Source organism: Pseudopipra pipra, chromosome 6, assembly GCF_036250125.1.
Source record: "Pseudopipra pipra isolate bDixPip1 chromosome 6, bDixPip1.hap1, whole genome shotgun sequence".
Lineage (NCBI taxonomy): Eukaryota > Metazoa > Chordata > Aves > Passeriformes > Pipridae > Pseudopipra > Pseudopipra pipra.
This window is the reverse complement of record NC_087554.1, coordinates 50,688,845-50,706,680: the sequence shown is the minus strand read 5'-3', so window position 1 is coordinate 50,706,680 and position 17,836 is coordinate 50,688,845. Positions and strand designations below refer to the sequence as shown.

Genomic DNA, 17,836 nt, shown 5'->3' with positions numbered 1-17,836 from the left:
TATGCCCATTTCTTACAATGCTGTTCATTTCATGGACTTTACACTTTCAAATACATATATGTCATAAACAAAAGTGGTATTCATAAGTAAACCCAAGAAAATAGATATTTTTCCACTTTTTCTTTTGTTATCTTTTTTTGAGCTTTGTCCTTCAGCAAGTTATTTAAAACTTCAGCTTTTTCTGCTCTAAGAACTTATTTATTCTTGTCTCTCCTTGGTGAAGTTATAGGACTAATTTATATGCAGCAAACACATAAAAATTCCACAAGAATCTGCATAAATATTTCTCTATCCTTTTATACAATATTTCATTGTTACAGTACTTGATTTCTCTACAGTTTTAACAGAATACATGTTCTATACCTCTTAATAAATCATAAGAGAATACCTATTAGATAAGAAGCAAGAAAAGTTAAAAATGCTGATATGGCTTTCCGAAGCAAAAAAAAAAAGAAATAACTCTTAAAAAAATACGTTCTATCAATCTAACAGTCCTAGAGCCCATATTAGGCATAGTCAAACTCAACACACAACACAGATGCCTTGCCCATCAAAAGCTTGAAAGCTGGGTGGTTTTCCACCAGACGGGCACAATACACAGAATAAGGCAACACGCAAATTTCATTTTAACAGGTTTTTTGGCCTATGCTGGAGGAAATTATAACCAATTCATCATATTTTTTTTCTCAAGTCTGATATTTCCTATGCCTTCAAAAATGATTATAAAGTTTTTTTCAGGCTTTTGCATAAAAGAATAAAAAAGTAAGAAATACTAATTGCTCAACTTAAGGAAATACAAGAGCTTCTAAATTATTGTAAAGTAGGGCAGATACACCAAAAGCACTTTTGGAATGCTTACTGTAAGTTTTCCTCTTTCAGCATTAAAATTTAGAGATTAAATTCTGTTCTATTTCCCTCTGGTGACCACTTTCATTGAAATAGGAATTCATTCAGATTTATTGTGAAGTAGCAGAACAGGAGATGACCCCTTAAGGCAGCCACTCAGTCCTCTTGTAGCAAATTATGTAATTCCTGGATTTGATTTCCAGTGCACATGAGGCACAAGATGTGCTTTAGATAAAAAGAACAGGGACAAAGATTTAACATAGAGGAGGGCTTTATTCAAGTGCTCTAAAATGGAATTTCCGAAGATGTTTTCAATTTTGGTATCTGCTGCTCTGCGAACATGCCTTTTGAGATCAACTTCTGTGAATTCAAGTGAGACATCATTTTTATGCTGTTAAGTTTTAAACAGTATGAACCAATTACTTCCACATAAAAAGGTGAATGCCTATTTAAAATGCACTTCTATCTGGGGTGATGCTTTTGCAGGCATTGGAAATTTTGCTACAGTTGCATGAGCTTTGAGAAATTTTCCCTATTTTTTCATTTTTTGATGTTGGTAATCTATATCTCAGATTAGAAGAGTAAAAAAAAACAATTCTAAGAAAAGCATGGCCAGAATTTTCTGCCTGTCCCTTTTTCGTCTTATTACAGCCCCAAATTTTATTAAAATAAAAAAAGAAGGGCGGAGGGGGAAGGTTTTACAGGAAAACAAAGGCTTTTTTTTTTCCCCTCTGTTGACAGCAAGACACATTTAGCAATTTCCATATAGAATAATACAAGGGAATACAAGTGATTGTGTGTTCAGGCCTACTGTCATTACTAAAGCTAATCTCTTGCTTTCATTGAGAAATATCTTTGAGATCAGCTCACTGAATTTATGGAAAGAATCTTTAATTCTTTGCACAAACCCACGATGCTGTGCAAACCCACAAGCCCAGACACCAGCACTGAGTGAGAATACCTGTTTCAAAGCCGTGGTAAGTGCTAATTCCTAGGTCATCCTTTCCATGTGTTCCTGAGACTTCCAGTCAACAGATCACCTTAAGCCACAAAATGTTCTCCCTGGCACCATGCCCTCTTCTCAAGAAAATTTATTTGAAACAGTATAAAGGTAAGAGAAACAAACTCACCTTTGCACAACTTAGTAGACCTTTCCTGATCACATTTAAGACCCAGAAGACACAATTGATCTTTCTAGGTATTATGCCTTTAATCACTGTGGCTGAATAATCTTTCCCCTTTAGCTAAACAAGTTAAATCAGAATGAAAGCATCAGTAATTCAGTTACGTAGGTTTTTCTTGGTTTGTTTTGATTTTGTACTAAACAGGAAACAGTACAAACAGTACTCCAGGTTGGACACAGAATTTTCCATCCTTCCAGCCCTCACTGCATTCAGTTTGCCTACAGCCCTAATACATCTTCAGCTACCAGTGAATTAAAACATGATGTATCCACATGCATCTTTGCCTGTCTCTTGTTCTTCCTATAACAGAATTATAGGAAATACTTAACAGAAGACCCTTTTGTAGTGAACCCATTATCTTCCAAAATGTCTTTATTTCAGTGCAACGGCCTTTCCATTCACATGATTTGTATTTCCTGTCACAGTCTAAGGAATTTCTATATTATTTCCATTTCGTAAGTCCATCATATAAGAAAGTCAATAATACTATATTTTTTTTCTTCATTCATCTTTAGAAAGAACATTTTTTTTTGGACTTCTACATTAATGATGAAAAATTGACTGTGGTTTTGCAGAAGAACTTAGTTATTAAAATCTAAATTAATCATATAAAAGGGAAATCCTCACTGCCTTGTAATGTAGTGTGCACAATATCTGAAAAGTTATTCTCTTTGTTCTGTGTTTTGCCTTTGCTCTTGTAATCTTGTTTATTTTCCTCTGAAATACTACTATTTATGGCCTATGAACCACCCTGGATATAACATTTAAAGAAATAATTACATTGGTCAGAAAATGTGTCACAAATGTTTTGTGATTTCTTAAATTCAAATCAAAACTTAACTTCAGATTTTAAGAAAACACATGTATTTTTGTTTACTTTCAAGGGGAAACTATAGGTTATCCTCTGCTGAAGAAACCCTATTGAAGTAATTTGAGTTATGCCAACAGATAATTTGATTCAGAAGGTACCAGCTGCAATACTGCTTAATTGAACACTGCAATACTATCTAATTTAATTATTTAGCAGAAATAAGTCTCTATATCGTGTTCAGCTCTCAGTGAAAAATAAAACAAAGGACATGTTTCTCTGTGTTTCAAGGGTATATTGATACTATTCTGAATTCCAGGAGACAAAGGAATAATAACCTGCTAAAATGTTGAAGGTAAAAGGATACAGTCGTGTTTTGGATCTGGTCACAAAGATGAGGTGAATGAGGCATTTTCTGGGCAACAGCAAAAACATGAATAACACAGGACAGATTTGAGGTGGACTCTTTCATCATCCAGACAACCACTGGGAAAGGAAGGTAGTATGAACAAATTGGCAGCAAATTCATATGTTGACATATCTATTTCTATAAAAGGTGAAGAAAGCAAGTAAAGGACAAGGTCTTCTGACTATCTTTCTGGCCAGCCTGAAAGAACTGGTTGAGAATGTGCAGCTACAAAGCAACCTGTGAGAGTGACCATGAAATAGATGACAGAACTCACAGGCCTCAGATGGTTAGAAAGGAGAACACAAACACCATAAATCATGGAGCTTAGGACAGAGTACAATAAACACTTGGAAGTGGATGTGCTAGATTTTTACATAATGTCAGTAAAAAGTGGAAAAGGAATTGGGGAGAGCTGGTAGTGCTGTTAAAACAAAAAAACCAAAAGGAACAAATTAAAGGAAGGACAATTCATAGGCACAAAGTATCCTGATCCTGGAGTATCAATAGCCTAGGGATATAATGAGAAAGGCAAAACATAACTTTTGAGAAAGTAAAATATAGGAGAAAATACTCCATATTTATGTTATTAGTATTAGAATATTAAGAAAAATGCTGATCTGTTCCTCAACAGGAATCTTGAGAAGGTCACAGTGTTAATGACATCTTTGCTTCTGTCTTCACTAAAAATGTCAACGTGATCTTACGAGCTGAGAAAATGAGCTGCAGAAATAGAGATGAGTAATAAAAACAGAACAGTGACAAGCAGATTGGAAAACAGGTAAATGAGAGGTTCTAAGACAGACTCACTGGAAATTCTCTGTAGGTATTTTCATTCGCCCAGCCTTTTATCCCAGGGATGATAAATGATTATCTTTTGAAAACTTGTCAAAAATAAATAAGGCTCCACAAAACTGGAAAGGCCACTCCTACATCTAATTATAAAAAAAGGAAAAGAGAGGGGGGATAGGCTAGAGGAGAGAAAACCACTCAGCCTACTTTCAGTTCGAGAAAAATCCTGGAACAAAGAGTCAAACCAACCATTCACAAACACCTAAAAGTCAGAAAAGTCATAAGTGACTGCCAGCGTGGACCTTTCAATACCCAATCATATAAATTAATCTAATTCTTTTTATGGGATCAGAATTGTTAAGATGTAACAGTGAAAAATAGACAAAAATAACCTGTCACAAGTGGAGTAGTTGCTCAAAAGATGACACCAGGTTGGGGCAGAGTGTTGTTCTGCTGGAGGGTAGGAAGGCTCTGCAGAGTGATCTGGATAGGCTGGATTGATGAGCCGAGGCCAACAGTATGAGGTTCAACAAGGCCAAGTGCTGGGTCCTGCACTTGGGTCACAACAACCCCCTGCAGTGCTACAGATGGGGCAGAGTGGCTGGAAAACTGCCCAATGGAAAGGACCTGGGGGTGCTGGTCAACACCCAGCTGGACACAAGCCAGCAGTGTGCCCAGGTGGCCAAGAAGGCCAGTGTCATCCTGGCTTGTATGAGGAATAGTGAGGCCAGCAGGACCAGCAGATTATTTCCCTGTACTCAGCACTGGTGAGGCCATACCTGAACTCCTGTGTTCAGCTTTGGGCCCCTCACTACGAAAAAGACATTGAGGTGATGGAGTGAGACCAAGGAAGTGCAACAAAGCGGGTGAAGGATCTGGAGCACAAGTCTTCTGAGGAGCAGCTGAGGGAGCTGGGGGTGTTTAGTCTGGAGAAAAGGAGGCTCAGTGGGGAACCTATTGCTCTCTACAACTACCTGAAAGGAGGTCATAGCCAGATGGGTGTTGGTCTCTTCTCCCAAGTACCAAGCAACAGGATGAGAGGAAATGGCCTTGTGCCAGGGGAGGTTTAGATTGGATGCTGGGGAAAATTTCTTCACTGAAAGGGTTGTCGTTGTCAAGCACTGGAACAGTCTGCCCAGGAAAGTGGGCAGACCCTGGAAGCATTTAAAAAACATGTGAATGTGGCACTTGGGGACATGGTTTAGTGGTGGGCTTGTCAGTGCTGGGTTGATGATTATACTTAATGATCTTAAAGGTCTTTTCCATCGTAAATGATATTATGATTCTATAAGTCAAAATTAAACTTCACTGAGCTGAGTATCCTTTCTCTGACAGAAGCCTCTAGCAGGTGTCAAGGAAAAACATGAAGAAAGTATGGTAAGTATATACTTAACTTTTCTGTGATAGGTTGTCCTGGTTTAACAAATACTCAATGACTTTTGGAGCTGGAAGCTGATTCAACAGCTATTTTAGACTATTCTATTGAAAATGAAAGGATATTTTAAATAAAACATTGCAGAATCTTCTATTATAACATTTTCATAAATCACTTGTATGACATTATAGATACAATATACATGTTAAATATGGCAATCATACCAGAATTGAAGAAGTTTCAAGCCCTGAAAGGTCTAGGACTAAAACTCCAAATAATCCTAACAGGTTAGAGAACTCTCCTGCAAAACCAGGATTCATATTAGAGGGGAAAAAAGAAAGTAAAGTTATACACTTAGATTACACTACACAAATAGAGGATAGGGAATGACAGATCTGCTCTGCTGTAAAAGATCTGAGGATTAAAGTGGATCAGATCTGAGCACGTGCCAATAACACTGCCAAAAGCAAACATACTGCCTAAATGAAAGGCTGTCTGTAAGAGCTGGTGCAGCATCCACTGGAGTAGGTTTCAGTTACAAGCACTGCTCCTCAGCATATGAAAGAAGAGAGCAGAAAGAATGACAGAATTCAATAACATGTTTTTTGAGAAGGGTTGAATGGGTCATATAATTCAAAGGATAGAAATCTGAAAGGAAATCTAGAAGTTTTCAGATGTGCAAAGAGTAGCTGTAAGGAAGAGAGTAAGTAATTCTTCATGAACATTAGGGACAAAGCAAGAAATTTCACACATAAATATCAACACAGAAAATTCAAAGCTAGGCCCTAGAAAATCTTTTGGACCACCAAAGGTGTCCACAAAATCAGCCAGTCTCCATCACTGGAGTTTACCAAGGCAAAAGTCAGGCAAACACCTATCTAAAAAGGCTTAGGCATAAATGACACAGCTTGAGGTTAAGTGGGGTGTCTTCCTGTTTTATTTTCTGTGCACTTACCAGGTTTTTTCTCTCTATTTTTGCATAAAGGCAGATAACTACTTAAACAAATCATCAGAGGATGTTGTAGATTCTTAATTTCTTCTAGTTGCATTTAGAGATACAAGCCCTTCCTATGAAATAGATTGTATCGCAACAGATAATTATTTGGCTTCATACAGAAATTACTGACAGTGACTTTATGATTTTTTTTTTCTGAAGGAGATTAAGCTACCTGGTTCTAATGTTTTATTCTGGCCTTACTATCTGGGCATCACAAATAGATTAATTAAAAAGTCACTCAGGGTGCTATCAAAGTGACTACTGAACTTTTCGATCACAGTGTTGTACAACAGTACGATAGAGGAGGCTCAGAAGGGACAAGAAGCAGTGGTCTCAAACTAAAATACAAGAAATTCTGTTCAAACTTCAGAAGAAAACTCCTTTACTTTTACAGAGGTTGAATACTGCAGCACATTGCCCAGCGGAGTTATAGAATCTTCAACCCCGAACAACCTGCTGTAGTTGACCCTGCTTTGAGAAGGGATTTGGACTGCACAGTCACCAGAGGCCTGTTCTAATGTCAGCCTCCTGTGACTCTGTAAGATCCTGTGAATTCTAGATTTCAACTACATGAAGCGCATCTTAGCATCATGAATCAAGTGAAAACTCTGAAGCATTCAAGAATGAAAACAAGAAAAACCCATGTGAAGAGAATTTTCTCTCCTGTCATGGTCCACATGGATTTTTTTCTGATGTATCCAAATTATTTTTGTTCCAATTAGATAGTTTTTCTAATGAAAATGAGACTGTTTTCTGCTATTAAGAGTGTGGGAAATGCATCCAGTGAAAAGCTGAGTTACAGTCTCTGTAAGATGCTGCCCTATATGTATGTGATAAGCAGTGATGCAAAAAAGTAGAAGGCGGCTTGGTAAAAAGGAGAACATGATGAAATGCTCCACATGAATTGGAAATTATAAAGACCGATTTAGCACAATATTTTAGAATAGATAATATAACATTAAAAATGAGGAAAAGAGAAGTTTGCAATGGAATATACTTCAAAAACATAGAAAAAATACTGGAAAAGGTTTGGTGTGCAAAGAAAGACAGGGAATGGAGGCAAAACCAGAAGGAATCATCTTCCACAGCCCAGTGAGGGTTGTTGTCAGATTCCAGACCCTCACCACAGAAATCTGGAGTTTTAACATATGCAATTCACATCTTGAGACTGATATAAGCCCAACCATTCTGTGACTGAGGGTTCATCAGTAATGATTCTTTTTGAAGGCTCTTGCCTTTATTCCCAGGACAGCAGAAGCAGGACAAACTAATTAACCCTCTTCTCCATTGAGCCCATATTTTCAGAATAAGAATCACCTCCCTTGATTTATCTGACCCTTCAGGAGAAACCAGAGACAGATAGTGCAAACAAGCTCTTCTCATGATGCAAGGAAGAGTTAGATGCTTCTAAATGGGAGTGAGAATCACAAGTAAATACAGTAAGCACTGTGCTAATCAGAGGTAATAGTAACAAGATGACATGGTGTCCCCTTGCTGAAACTGTGCACTAAAAGCTAGTGCAAGTCAGACACTTAGAGATTCAAACCATCTCTTGTATGTTGGCATTTATATCAAGTATTTTGGAAACAAAAGACTGAAAAATGGCTGCAAAATGGAAGTGGTGATTATAATTTATGTTATAGATTAGAAGTTAAGTGCTCTCATGCAGGAAATAGAAACTCTGAATACAAGACCTTCTCCAGCCTGCTGGTTCAAACTCAAAATTTTCACCTGCCACCAGTATGGATTATCATTATTTTTAAAAGGAAGGTTTGGATGGAAATCACTTTCCTACAGAAGCTCTGTCATCATGCAGTAAAGAATTCACTGTTCTCATATACTAAGAAATTTACTACTCAAATTTACTAACAAATTGAGAATGTAATTTCATTTGAAAATGAAAAATAAAGGCAAAGTCAGTGTTAAAGAGAATTCATCTGTAAATAGCAAATTGCCTCCTGGAGCAAATGCACTCATTATGCTCAAAGAAAGGATGAGATCTCCCACAGTTAAATAAAACTAGTAGGAAAAATAATTGCTTGATAAATCAGAGTAATTAAATTTTGCACATGTGAATGCTACTGCACCTCTGTCTTCAGTACAACAAGGCCATCCCTGTAGCACAGAAACAGCATATAAAGCTCAGCCTTTACTCCATGGAAAATCTATTACTGAAAGAAAGAGCACACCTTTTCCCTTTTAGCTCTTCATTAATGAGGAATGGGCAATCATGGAAAATGCCCCACAAAGCTACTGAGATCAGAGCAGTCAAAAACTGTGATGATGCTGTCTAGTTCCAGTTCAACTTCTGCCAACCTTCCACCAATCATTAGTGAGTCTTTTAGCATTTTAAAAACATCTTATTTTAAAGCAATAGACTCTGTTTTCCTTTAGTAACCTGCCTGAAAGGTAATTTGTTAGTTGGTCTGTCTTATATGTTAATTTTTGTATACCAGGTAAAGAACTGTTTCCCCTTATAACCTTCCACAGGACAAATATTTACCCACGAGACCTTTAAACCTTATATAGGTGCTCTGCTTGCTCTGTATCAGTTCTGGAAGAAAGCTTCTGCCATTATATTTTTAAATTCTAAAAATTAATTCCTGACCATTCAAAATATTTTTGTGTTTAGGCTATCTAAACACAGTTATCTACATGGAGGGACACACAAGTTCATCCACTGTTCGTCCTTCTGCTACCACCAGCAGAAATCCAGCCAGTGCAACCTAGAGCACGATTCAGTTCACCCCAACCAAGGGAACCAGCAGCTGCTGAGCTGAATCACTCCTTCAGCTCCAGTGACTCCAATCCTGATCTTAATATTGACTCTAATAAGGGCTTTGATACTGAGGGCTCAATCCATTGCCCACACAGAGGGAGCCCATGCCATTTGAGATGAACAGCATAACCTGCCTGTCCTGCTGGCAATAAGTCTCCCAGAGCTGTCAAGGTGCCCGGCATACTCTAGGGCACCTGAAATGCTAGCAGTTCCTGTGGGGGAGGGACTGAATCAAGCCTCTAGGCCACAAACAGACTTCTACATAATAAATTTAGGTATCTCAGTTTCCAGCTGAATGTCTGGAAATTTAGGAGTTCGAACAGCTCTATCTGGAAAGGCTGTGCTATTGCCACAGTATATGCAGTGCTCTTAAGAAATGGCTTATGATGGTTTCCTTCCTATTGTTCAGGAGACTAACAGAAGAAAAACATAGCAAAAGCTCATTCATATGTATTCCTTAAGAGTACAAGGATGTGTTGCATACCCTGTCTTCAGAACCAGTCAAGCAGAAAGCACCAGTAAATACTTTCAAAAGGGTTACAGAAGAGTGATTTTGGGCTTAAGGGTCATTTTAAGGCATAACAATATGAAAAGCTTTAGATGGTCATAAGTTAACTCCACATTTTATGTTACCTCGGGTTTTCAAGCCATCTAGATGCATTATCACTGGATAGCATTTGAACTAAAAATTTACACCTCTCAGCTTATTCATGCAAGCTCAGTAGATGGCAAACTTGGCTGCACTCCAAGCTGGAACTGGCCTGTGCTGCAGAATCTTGGGGCAGAGATGGCATCAGCTACTAACCTTTGAACATTTAGGTATATTCAGACATTTTGGTGCTGACCCTCTTACTGCAAAATCACCACAACTTGGGTGAGACATCAGGAAACAAAAGACCCATGAAGCGATGAGACAGCATACCTACACAGAAACACATATCCAGCTTCTGACAGTCTGTGTTTGACAAAAGAGAGGTTGCCTTTTATTAAGAGAATCTAAGCAAAAAACAGTAATTTTGCCAATGGCCCAATATTCTATAAAAATCAGTTCCCTAAACCAAATTCCCTAAAAAAAGTTCTGAAAATCTTATTACTCATGTGGTCTTTGTGCATTTAGTCTCATTTTAACTTCTCCACTGCAGCATTTTTGTAGGAATTGACCGTAGCAAATGTCAAGTACAGGTTATCCATTAGGTGGTTCTATCTATTCTATTCTTTTAGATTATCTATCTATCTATTCTTTTAGATTAGATATTGCCAGATGACCGAGTAAACTCTCTGAGCTTCTTCCCAACATACCTCTTGTGTGTATGTGTCATGTCTGGCAAAAACTGTAGTGTCCATTGAGAGAAAGAAGACATGTAGCAGATGCTCGACTGCATTTCTTTTCCTGCTTGACTGCAGTGACTGCTCTGAGACGTAAACAATCCACTCAGTAAAACAAACTGCTGCAAATGCTCACTATGGGTTGTATCATTCAATTATTGCCTTGCTTATTCCCTTTCCCTAAACAGCTTTATTTGAGTTCCTGTACCAATCTATATACTCCTGAATTTTTATCAGCTATATCTCTTCTCTCCAGGCAGAGCCCACATTTCCTTTTTGCTCCAAGACTGTTTTATCTATATGCAGGATTGGATTTTTTGTTGTTGTTTTTTTGTAAGGTACTTATTCTTGGAATTAATTTCTGCTTTTTTACTAGGGGATGGCATTTCCTATAAAGTATTCAGTCTCTAAATCAGACAATGAGAGAAAAACATACGATGTCTCCCATTTTCATAATCAAAAGAGCAGCTGATGTCAGAAAGCAAGATAAAAAAGGTGACCTTAAACCAATATGGTTCATGAGGACACTGCCTTTTAGTCTCAGTGTCCAATTTATCTCTGCATGTGCAGGGTGAAGACTGCAAAGTAAGACTAATGAGTATGGCAGAAACATATGCAGTAATTCATCATTGTAACAAAGCATAACACAATTATCAGGAATTTCCTGTAGGCTTGCCATGATTACATGGAAACAAATTGTTTGGTCCGCTCAGTTAGAAGTGCAGAAATGCTGGACCAAAAAACAGAAATGGATTGTCGCCACATATATACACAAATCATCCTTTTAGGATATGACAAATGTACGATTTGGCTTTCTTTTTTGGTTTGTACACTGAAATTGTATTCATTCAGTGCCTGGCCAAATAGGTCTCCATATTCTGCAACAGCACACACCCCAGAAAACATAGGAGGAAGAGGTAGTTGGCTGCAGGGGTAGAGGAGTTAATGGATGTAATCACTACACCTTTCTCATGCTTGCTGAAGACTTCAATGCAGCAAAAAGTTCTCAAGTAAGACTAGAAGGAAGGGAAACCTTTAATTAGTTGAAATTTACTTACTTTAAAAAAAAATTATCTGTGCTTGGTGTATCTTCCTGGGAAAAGACTAACATCAGCATCACTTTGTGAATAATTGGGTTTGGTCCTGTTCCTGGTTTTCAGCTACCTGGAGTACAGTTTAGGCTGATGTTTATTTGACTTTCCTCCCAGAGGACCACTCTTCTGTAGGAGAATTAAAGCTGTGCAATGCTTACACAGACATTTCTTGCACTTCTCATAGAGAACAAGGCCTATTCTGAGTAAGCACTAATAATAGACAACACTGCAAGTAGCTGCTTGGGGCTCACATGCCTGAGAGACATAATATTAAAGGTGAAGTCACTGCTGAAAGGAGTAGATAGATTGCATTTGCTATCACAGATCTCTACTGTGTTTCAGGGATCATGCCACTTAGGTAAAGTGGGACTTTGAGAGCTAAAGTCTAATTAAAATAAGTGGGCGTTACATAACCATGCTTGGAAGGCAAATTTTCTGCAATATTCCTTAGTGACTAGAAGCTGTCTTTAAAGCATTTATACAACTCAGCTCTAGCAATTTAATGGTTGGGAGATGATGAGGAAATAAATTAGATTTTGGTACACAATGGCCAAATTAATTTCAAGGGTATATGTAACTCTTAGCACTTAGGACCCATAACCACGTCATGACCCATATCAACAGTAAGGTCTCAGTTTTTCAGGGAAGGCTGGGTAGCATACATCACACAACTGCTTTCTAGAAGGTGTTCTCATGCATCATGACAAAAGTCATGTTTCAGGGAATGCCTTAGCTCCACAAGGATATCCATTACAGTCAGGGATGCACTGCTGAAGCCCCAGGGACGTACCTGGACAAGAGAGTGGATTTGCCCCTCTGTCCTTATTTTTTTTGCTTTGCTTTAATTGCTTTGTCTCTGTTGCTTTAATGCTTTTCTTCCTCACCTCATTTATTTTATTGATCTTGTCTTTCCTCCTGTTTCTCTCTTTCCTGGTTACTTCTAGATTAGCACAAGGTTGGGAAGTCCCACAGGGAGCCCCACTTGGCCCCTTTTTGCTGAGAAAAACAGCCTGCCAAAGTGAAGATATTCTTGTCAGAAGCAGTAGGGAACATTGCTGGGAGGGCCTACCTTGGGTGTCACAGGTATTTGGTGATAATCTGTCATGCTACTGCAGAGTCCAGGTAACAGTGCAGTGATTGTGCTCCACCACTACTTCTCTAAATTACGCCAATGAAGGAACTATATAAGGTGCAAAGAGAGTTAAGCTCCCTCATTATGTCTGAGGCTGGTTTGCCAGCACTGCTTTCTTAAGGGCTGCTGCACAGAACTCAGTCTCCAGCAAGGGGGAGCCTGCTGCAATCAGTAGACACCTTATGGAGGAAAATATACCAGCTGTTAAAACCAGCCTCAAATTAATTTCACTGTATTCTGCCAAGTTCCTTGAATTTTCACAGACCGGTTTCACCTACTCGTAATTTACTACTCTTTAAAATGTAAACAACTTTCAAATAAGATTTTATTGCATTTGAATATAAGACTTGTCATGTTCTTTACTTTTCTACTTCATTTCAAAGAATGTTGTTGTGATTAACTCATGCATTATGGGATGCCATGTGTAATGCTCCCTTGTGACAATAACTCAAATTGCTGTTTTCCTGCTACCTCCTGTCTCTCACTCTTGTTTTATTTTTACTCTGTTGTAACTAGGAGATCTACACCCTCACTCATTTGAGTAGAAATATTTTCAAGAAGATATTTCTATCTCCTTTTCCCAACTGACTGCCAGCTCACACAGTCTAGGGCAATGGCTGAGTGAAAGGATCCAGCTAATACAGCTTTGCTTCCAGTTGCTACAGAGCTCACTTTCCCAGGAGTTCTGCTGGACCTTCATCTGTAGAGCTCAGTCACGCATCAAAATATCAGCGAGTTGTATGTGAACTGTTCGAATGCCTGGTTAGTCAATGAGGCATACAGCAAGGATTCAGTTCAAACAAGCAAGGAGCAAGGTCATATCTTTACAATTTTATTTTTTTTAAACAACACAGGTTGACTAATTACTGAGTTTCACCTATACCATTCAAAAGAAGAGGCAGCACTATTAAATCTTCATTCTGGATATCAACAGAGAAAGAGAGCTTCTGGCCTAACTGATCATGGGATAGAAATGATTTTTTATAATATTAATAATTCTTAACCTGATTAAAGATGCAAAGATCCATTTCATTTTACCATTTGAGTAGAAGAAATAGGGCTAAAGCTTTAAAGTCCCATAATACTGACAGTGATATGAGAACTCATATAACATGCATGGAGAACCTACAACAAAGGAAAATTCTGAAAAATCTAGGAGAGAAGAAAGTGGCAGCAGAAGACATGCAATCAAGGAAGATTGAGGCTTTTCTTCCATCCTAGCTCTCCTTGATTACACCAGTAGTAGCCTGTAACTGTTCGCCAACTCCATATCCCAAATCCATCTGGAAAATGGTAAGAAAACTCAGGATAGGAGAATTCAGCTATCAGGAGCAGGCACAGATTGAGCACTTATTTTCTCCCAAGTGTTCTATGCACAAGTGTCCCTACAAAGAAAAACCCAGAATGAAAACAGCAAGGTCTGTGCAAATAGATGCATGAGGTTAATAACTTTTTTGAGCCTATCCAGGGCTGGCACTATGAAACTATCATTCTATAACAAGAAATACAGTCTAAAAGGACTTATTAAGATTATTAAGTCTGCCTCCTTGTGAGAGGAGGACTGTTCTCAAAAATACTTGAAGCAGTAGTTTCTAGTTTAGCTTTAAATACACAAAACAATGGCTTTACTATTCCTTGTCTTGAAATGTATCCAGTACTCAGTGGCTTTTTCTGTTCTCCACTTGCAGTTGCTATATGTACAACAGAAAACCGCAATTTACATTAGGTGGCCATATATGATATGTTCAATCAGTAAAAACATTTTCTTTTCTGCATTTATGGGCTGTATGGTGGCAGCCCTCAATAGCTGCCAGATATTAGGATGGAAAAGGCCTTAATTTTTCACATCACAACCTGATCACCTGTTCTTTTATCCTGTTACTCCCACAGACTGAGCACCCCAAGGAACATCTCCAAACAGACTCTCTCTCCTTGCTGTCAAGGTCGTTTATGGACATTTGCAGATATTCATCTATCCTCAGTCAGTAAACTGAAAGACATTTCACTTTCTTTGTACATCCTCCTCTAATAATGTTTCTCTCCGAATTGCCTCCAGTTCTCTGCACTGTTAATTAACTTTTATGCATTACTAGAGATGGATGCATCTCAGTAGTGACTTAAGTGATTTCTCTATAGCTTGTGTTTCAGTTTCCATTCATAAAACACTTCAACCTACATTAGTCAAATTGTTTCCCCCTTGTAATACTTTAGCATTTCCACAGTATCTCTCATTCTGAAGTAATAAAAGGGCAGAGCAACAGAGGAAGGTCAAATACCAGTATTTGTCTTTGCATGAAATACTCAAGTTGGTTAGGACAATAAAATATTTTCTGAGTGTTTGTCAACTCAGTATTTTCTGCATGTCAGTTGCATTATTAAGTAAGAACAGCTGAGCCTTACCTTAAATACCAGTATAATAGGACCTTAGTCATTTAGTAATATTGTTTCATACAAAAAAAAAAAAAAAAAAACCAAAAAAAAAAAAAACCAGCTCAAACCTTGTAACCACGTGTCACTGTGGCAAGGATTTCTTTAACAGACTGTAAACAGCACATAGCTTTTCACCCACATTTTAAGGACATATCTAGAATTCACGTACACTTTCACTTTTTATCACCTAATTATTAGAGAGACAATTTGCAAAAGTAAACAGTTCGTGCAGTGTCTGAACCTCTTAGCGTTACAATGAACATGGCTATAAAATTATTTTGTTACATAATACCAGAATGTGTCTGACTTACACAAATGTCGAATCATTTAGAAGTGTAAAGCAGAGGTTTCCCAAACTGGTGGTCTGTAGACTCCTATCAGTGGTCTGCAGCAGAAGGTTTATGGCTGTCTGGTTACATGGTATTCGTTCCCTATGGATAGTGGGGAGAGAAGAGATTAACAAAGAACGGACATTGACCAAGAAAAAATATTTCAGTTTATCAACATCAGTAAAATATTTTTTGATAAAGACTGTTGCCCCACAGTTTCTGTTAATAACTTTTGCATTTTATTATGATTTTATCAAACCGACTGCCTTTACTGAAATTTTCTCTTTCAGATTGTTTCCTCTTTTCCAGTCCATCCATTTATGGGAAAAAACATTAGAGATGATGTTATTTATAGGGTGTTTTTAACAGGCAAAACACTTCTTGATCTCAGAAACAGGTAAAAAGTGAACTGTTAGCTGGCTTAGGAAGTCTGATGACACTGATGAGGGCTAAAATGCAAAAAGTGAATGTACAAGGAATGGAAGCAAGAAGAGGGAATAAAACAATTACAACTGCATGTTTTCCACAAAATCAGGAAAGCCAAAACGATCTGATGCTCAAAGGCTTCATAAAGAGGGATTCTACAAGTCCCCGAGCCTGCAAAAATAAGCTGCAGTGAAAACATGGGTGTGTTGACGGGCAGAGAAGAAAACCTGCACTGGAAAGGTTAAATACCTTTTTTCCCTTTATCTTCACAGGCAAAGCCTGCTTCTGGACCTTTGTGTTTTGTACAGTCTGCAAAGAAGAGGGGCAACCATCAGTAGGGGAGCAGTAGGCCAGGAGCTGCCCACAGCCTGGACATACTCGAATGTAAGTGGCTCCTTTGGTTGTCCAGAGAGGTGTTCAACATGACTCTGAGGTTACTGCCTGTCACCTGGGAAAAACTACAGCAGTCAGAGGATGTCCCTGATGACTAGAAACAAGGCTAACATACGTCTATTTTAAGGGAATGATGGTTACAACAGATACCAAGCCACATTTCAATACACGGGGACCTTAACAGACTCAGGAACTAGGATGGGAGAAACCTCATGAAGTTCATCAAGATACCAGCTTGGAATTCTAAGCAAAATAAATTAATATATTTTTTACCACTTTGGCCTAAAAATGTTATTAGTTTTAGGGTAGCCCCAAGTATGTTTTTGAAACAAATAAGCTGTTCAACAACTTTATTATGTTCTACTCCAGGTAAACCATGCCATATTTCAGTATATATAATTTCCATAAACAGTTCTGAATTTGGCACAATTATATACACAGAAAAGCTTTGGCCTCGTTTTTGTTAGAACTGCCTCTGTGACTTTCACAATTCCCTTTTATTTCTCTGTCATTGTCTGCTTATCTTATTTAATGTCATTATTCTAATTCCCGTGCTAATAAACCCACATTAAGAGCCACAAATAGAAAGGGGAAAAGGGTGAATTACTGCAAATTACTGTCTCAAAAACACGTTTCAGACTACTTTTTATTTTAAAAATCAAGTTATACATTCAAGGAATACATTCAAGAATACTTGTTTATTAAAACATAAAAACTTTTCAATATCACAAAATGGAGACTCAATTGCTCAAAGATCATGACTAACTCCAAACTTTATGAGGTCTAATGAAAGCTCTGCTTTAACTGTATTAGTTATCCAAGTAGTACAACTTGCACTGCAAGATATAAAAGATTCATGTCAGTAGAGATTTAAGCTCAGGAAAGTAGAACAATACTAAATGGTTAGTGAACTGCATTGGAATATTCCTTAAAGCAATTTCTTTTTTTCTATGTCTACATTACAATGCATTTTATTTTACCCAGCCCAGGTGAAAACTGGGTTTAGTGCTACCCCAAAATTCAAGCAAAACTTGTGGGCATCCAGATTTGCTTCACAGAGCAAACTGGTTCCAGAAAAGCAAGAAATTTTGAGAATTACTGGTTAGCCTCAAGCTTATAAGCAATAAGGAAAAAGAATAACTCTAAAGAAAGCAGCAAATTCAGTAGGAAGAACCTTTCCAGCAGTGTAATTTTAGATGCTGAAATACACTGTAGTGAAAAGCAACCTGCATGAAAGGTACACTGCAGTTCTTTCTAATGCCTCTGTTTTGGTTTTTGCCTGAGACAACAGTGAACATGGAAACAATAATTATATTGGCTTCCTATATTTCTGGTCTCTCAATAGTTTTTACTCTCAAATATGTAAAGCCACAGCTCCATTCTCTGAATATTTTCAGCTTGATTATAGAGCTCCTGCAACCTGTTTTGTACTGTTTGTGCCAGGCAATAACCAAAAAGAACAAAAACATGCTAATGCTTGGAGAGATGCTATGAGCATAGCTACCTAGGCACATGCACA

At 37.9% G+C, this 17,836-nt stretch overlaps 1 protein-coding gene across 4 annotated transcripts in view; it reads right to left on the bottom strand.

Annotated features, from left to right (window-relative positions):
* The window catches only part of TUNAR (TCL1 upstream neural differentiation-associated RNA), a 166,093-nt gene that overhangs the window by 52,028 nt on the left and 96,229 nt on the right, over positions 1-17,836 (bottom strand). For 3 of the 4 annotated variants that reach the window (XM_064659086.1, XM_064659081.1, XM_064659083.1), the window contains one exon: positions 15,481-15,600. The gene's annotated coding sequence lies outside the window, so the exon portion shown is untranslated. Of the gene's footprint in view, positions 1-15,480; positions 15,601-16,173; positions 16,234-17,836 lie in introns of all 4 variants that reach the window. The other variant, XM_064659082.1, reaches the window with a different exon arrangement.